Source organism: Lampetra fluviatilis, chromosome 13 (genome assembly GCF_964198595.1).
Source record: "Lampetra fluviatilis chromosome 13, kcLamFluv1.1, whole genome shotgun sequence".
Taxonomy (NCBI): Eukaryota; Metazoa; Chordata; class Hyperoartia; order Petromyzontiformes; family Petromyzontidae; genus Lampetra; species Lampetra fluviatilis.
Window position 1 is genome coordinate 2,299,524 of NC_136287.1, and position 6,000 is coordinate 2,305,523.

Consider the following 6,000-nt stretch of genomic DNA (forward strand, 5'->3'; position numbering starts at 1 on the left):
CTTTTTGTGTTGAGTTTGATGTCCCCCCCCCAAACACCTCCGATTAGCGCAGTTGACTACGTACGGTGCCAAAGAAGTCTAGCATACATGCATAGGGTGCGGTAGGAGGCCGTTAGGGGCCGTCCATAAATGACGTCACGCGATTTTGGACGATTTTTGACCCCCCCCCCCCATCGTCACACGGCGTCACAAAAAGTCAGACCCCCCTTAAATATGACGTCACAAAGCTCTGCCCCCCCCCCCCCCCCAATAAAAAATGCTTCAAATCGCTTTAAACGATTGTCATTGTAGTGCGTATTTAATGTGGCGCTGCACTCTGATGCTGTAGGAGAAAACATTTATTAAAAAGTCAATTTAATCAAGTAGAACGTGTTGTCTATATTTATTTAAAGTTACACTTTTTCATGTGACGTCACATTTCCCAACCCCCCCCCCCTTCGTCACATCGTCACAAATGTCTGACCACCCCGCCCCCCTAGGTGCGTGACGTCATTTATGGACGGCCCCTTAGTTTATCCTGGCGCTCACCACACGTGGTGTGTTGCGCTGCAGTGACCAGCAGCATCAGCCTCTCTCTCTCGAGAGAGAGAGAGAGGATTGTGTCAATCGCTACCTCCACCCCGTGATGGTGGTGGCTGATGGCATCGCTTCTGTTAGCACCAGGACACAAAAGGCATTTGTTTAAATCCCACGTAGGCCCTTTACTCCACCACCTACCATCATTTTTTTTAAAGAACAACATTTCCTTCCAAATAGTATTTTCTACATCCCGTTTGTTTTTTACAAGTTACATCCGTGACCTTAAAAAAGACAGTGATTTAACCTTGACGGCTCAGGTTAAATAATTGTCGTTTTTTTGAAGGAAAAATATTAGATTTTTCATCTAAATGACAAAATGTGAAGGTGTAAGAGCTGTACCAGCCCCAGCCCGTGCCTCAACACTGACGCTCTATCAATAACACACTACTGCCGTAAATACACCTTTAAGACTAAATACATCTTTAAGATTTATTTTTTTAAATCTATTTTTTTACTTTCATTAAACAAAGTCCCAGCTGACAGCAGAGCCGATAAACGATCACATGCATTGTCAAAACTCTCTCTCTCTGCCTCTCTCGAGAGAGAGAGAGGCAGAGAGAGAGAGAGAGACTCCATGTAATTTTGCCCCCAGTCTCCAGGATGGGCTGCGCGAGTTCTGTCTGCTCGATAAACGCGGTTTAAAAGCCTTGTTAGGGCAGGTGATGAATCATTATAATTCGCTCTGCTAAAGGTCACCGGCGGCGTTGGCTTCGCGTCGTCTGGGCTGGGCTATCGGCCCCCACCGCCGGATCTCGAGGGAGAAGGACACTTGCCAAGCAAGTGCTGCCCTCGAAAGATTCAACTCGCCACTTGTGTGTCTGTGTGTGTGTGTCTCTGTGTGTGTGTATATGTCTGTGTCTGTATGTCTGTGTGTCTGTTTGTATGTATGTCTGTCTCTGTGTGTGTCTGTCTGTGTGTCTGTCTCTATGTGTGTCTGTCTGTGTGTCTGTCTCTGTGTGTGTCTGTCTGTGTGTCTGTCTGTGTGTGTCGACACGTAGCACCTGGGTCTCCCCCGTGACCTCCTGCCAGGGGGCGTTCGACACCGCACGTGGCCTCAACGTGCGCATCGCCTGGCACAAGTGCCGTGGTGAAGTCACCGCCACTTAGTGGCGAATGGTGGTTGTTGTTGTGTGTGTGTCTTTGTGTAAACAGTGGGGAGCGGTAGTTGTAGCGGTTAGCGCGCTGCGTTGCACTACGAACCCGGAGACCCGAGTTCGATTCCCGCTCACGGTCCTGGACCTGCCGGAGGTCGACTAAACCTCAGCCGAGTACCTGGTGCGGTGTATAAACATCGCCACTAAGGAGACAAATGCGGTCGGGCGTGGTGCTGGCCAACCACCCTCTCGTGTGCCGTGCTGGCCTTCATATGTGCTATTCGTTAACAGCACTTGCCCCAATATTCTGTTAAGGCTATACGGGGCATCTTTGCCTTTGAAGCTCGGGTATTGTGAATGGCAGAGGAAGTTATTCTGTATTTTTGAAAACAATTCGTTCCTTGGCGTGTTTCTGTGCCAGCAATCGGAGGCCCCATCGAGGAACACGGCCACACGACTCGCGGTTCGTTGCTTTGGAAATTAAAAGTCACCCCCCCGCGGCTCCATCAAATGATATTGAGAAAACACCAATGGAAATGTTCAAATAAGGAATTGTAAAAAGCTACTTGCTCGATGTAGCCATTTATGGATGATTGCATTCTCTTTGGTTCTTTCGGTAAAGTCACGTAGGTAAAGAAGTAAAGAATAATAAAATAAAAAAGTGAAAAAAAAATTTCGTGTGATTTTGTATTTTCACTTTTTTCTTTTTATTTATTTTTATTCTTTTTAGTTTTTCTTTACCTACGTGACTTTACCGAAAGAACCAAAGAGTCTGGATCCTTGCAGTCACGACAACTTCAAATCTAGGATGATTGCATTGTTTTTTTAAATTACATTCACTGAGTCCCACTTGTTGTGTGGGGTGCTGTGGTGGTTATGAGATGTTAACTACCTCGCCTGGTATGCATGAGGTCGTGGGTTCGATCCTGACCCTGACACTTGCTGCTGTATATTTGGAGTTTGCGTGTCTCTCATCATCATCACGGTGGCTAGGAGATGTTAACTACCTCGCCTGATCTACAGGAGGTCGTGGGTTCGATCCCGACCCTGACACTTGCTGCTGTATATTTGGAGTTTGCGTGTCTCTCTCTCCGTGGTCCCGTGGAATTTTCTCCGAGTTTTCTGGATTTTTTTCCTCCACATTTAGAATCAACATCACCACGTGTTTAGAGTATTTGGCTGCTGTGCATTTCCACGTGATGAGCCAACTTCGTCGAGCCATCATTTGTGGCCAGGTCGCTTCTGAATAAGAGCTACACGGCTCAGTGGGCCTTACCTGGCAAAATAAAAAGTTTTAGTTTAAAACTGAGGCTCCATTAAATCAGATTGAGAACACATCCATGGAAATGTTCATTTATGGAAGTTTGGAAAGCTTGATTGCTCTATGTAGGCGTTTTATGGCTGATTGCATTAATTATGGATTTTATAAAATATATATATAAAGTAATCTCCATTCACCGAGTCCCGCTCGGTGTCTGTGTCCAACAACAACAACGACGACAACAACGACAACAACCACAACGACGACAACAACAACGACGACAACAACGACAACAACAACGACGACGACAACGACAACAACCACAACGACGACAACAACAACAACGACAACAACAACCGAGCTCATCTTCTTGGTTCTTTCGGTAAAGTCACGTAGAAGGGAAATAATAAAATAAAACATAATAAAATAATTCTCACGACGTTTCGACCACAACGCAAACAGCCGTCCTCAGGTGAAGAACAGGTCTGAGGACGGCTGCTTGCGTTGTGGCCGAAACGTCGTGAGAATTATTTTATGTTTTATTTTTATTATTTTATTATTTCCCTTCTACGTGACTTTACCGAAAGAACCAAGAAGATTAATCCCTGCAGTCACGAAAGCTTTAAATCGAAAAATAAAACAACCGAGCTCTTTCCACCCGGCCCGGTGGCACAGCGGGGGGGGGGGGGGGCAGCGTCAAAGGTCGCGAGTTCAACTCCCGCTTGACGCCGAGGGGGTTGACAGCCGCCCATCTTAGCCCAGCCCGTCAACCCTCCCTCCTGGGTGGGAGGTCCGGCGGGGGGTGGAAGGGGGTGGAGGAGGGGGGGGGGGTCAATAATTTGAGTACCGCGTTTCATAAGCTCGGTCTTGGGGAAGCCTCCCTCCCTCCCCCTTCCCTCCCTCCTTCCTCCCTCCTTCCCCCCCCTCTCCTCCCTCCCTCTCCTCCCCTCCCTCCCCCCTCCATCCCCCCCTCAAGCTGTCGCCATCTCTCGCCGTCACGGGACGCTCATCGGCACGCGGGAAGCCCCTCGAACGGCGGCGACTCGAAGCTGCCGCGGGGGGCAGCGCTCAGCGCGTGTGCTGCGCGTGCCGTGTGTGCAACGCGTGCCGTGTGTGCAGGGCAGCGGTCGCGTCGCGGTTTAGCGCAACGCCGCCACCGCCCCGCCCCGACGAGCCGAGTTGCACTCCGCGCTCACGGCCACCGACGCCGGTGTCGAATATCTCGACCCGTTCCGGGGGGCCTCCTCCCACACCCCCCTCCCCCCTCCCTAGGTCGACTCAGCCTCATGAATGAGTGCCTGGCGCGTCGTGTACACGTCGCCACTAGGGAGACAAAGGCAGCAGGGCGCCGTGTTGGACCCCCCCCCCCCTCCTCCCACCCTCGTGTGCCGTTCCGGACGTAATGGGTCTTCGCTAACTTGTGAAGTCCTGGGAGGCGCGTCCTGCGCTTCGTCTTAACGACGTGAAAAATGACCTCGCGACAACGACGAAACAAAGGGTCACGTGAGCGCGTTCCTCACCGCGTGCGCGCGCTCGACGCACGCCACACCGGACAGCGAAAGGAGTCGCAAAGAGTTTTTTTGTGTATCTATGTAGATATGTGTGTGTATGTATGTAGAGATATGTGTGTATCTATGTAGAGATGTGTGTGTATCTATGTAGAGATGTGTGTGTATGTAGAGATGTGTGTGTATCTATGTAGAGATGTGTGTGTATGTAGAGATGTGTGTGTATGCAGAGATGTGTGTGTATCTATGTAGAGATGTGTGTGTATCTATTTAGAGATGTGTGTATGTAGAGATGTGTGTATGCAGAGATGTGTGTATCTATGTAGAGGTGTGTGTATCTATGTAGAGATGTGTGTGTATGTAGAGATGTGTGTGTATGTAGAGATGTGTGTGTATGTAGAGATGTGTGTGTATCTATGTAGAGATGTCTCCATGTCGCTCGGTGGACGTGCGGTAGAGCGCCCGTGCCTCGATATGGAATTGCCAGAAGCATCTCCTTTGTCATGCAGTTACATTATATTATTATTACATATCTAAACTACACACGTAACCCCCCCCCCATCCCAACTAATTTAATATATTTGCGAGATATTTATATATTTTGTGGTCTGGCTGAAGAGCTGGAATGTTTTTCATCCCGTGGAGATGGAGAGAGAGCGCGCGTTACCTGTCGCCATGGAATAACCCACGGATGTTGACAACAACTGCAATCATCTTCCTTTGGCTCGGTGCGGCGCGGAATTCCACTGCCGTACGCGTGCCACGCCACGAGCGCCTCGTCGCCGCATACAGCGCGGCAGCCTCGCCTCGTTAGTTCGGTATTTTTTTTGGATAATTCGTGATCGGGGATAATTCGGCACGTTCGCCGATCTGCGATCGAGTCATGGGATGTTCCGCCGCAAATCGGCAGCGTTCCGATCCTTGGCTGCCGCTCTGTTATTATTCTTGACCATCGGCTATAAAGTGTAACACTATCAACTTATTTTTTTTACAATCAGGTTAAGGCCCCGCTGAACTATAGAGCTTTTTTTTTACAGACGCAACCTGGCCATGACAAATGATAGCTCGACGAAGTGGCCTATTATGTGGACATTTGTAGCAAACACATACTCGGAACACGTGTTTCTAAATGTGGAAGCAAACACCGGAGGACCCGGAGAAAAATCGAAGCGACCACGGGGAGAGAGACACCGCAAACTCTAAATATTCAGGCATTCATATTCATGGTTCTTTCGGTAAAGTCATGTAGAAGGGAAAGAATATGAATCCCTGCAGTCACGAAAGCTTTAAATAGAAATATACAGCAGGCATTGTCAGTGTCGGGATCGAACCTACGACATTCTGTATACCAGGCGAGGCAGTTCACATCTCCATTGGAAGAGAGAGAGACGCAAACTGCAAATATACAGCAGGCATCGTCGGTGTCGGGATCGAACCCACCAGGCGAGGTAGTTAACATCTCGCCACCTTACTGCCCATCTTGCGATGTGCCCTCGACTTGGTACACTTTCTGCAAATTTTGAATGATGCCACGCAGAGACACAGCGACGTTTGCGTG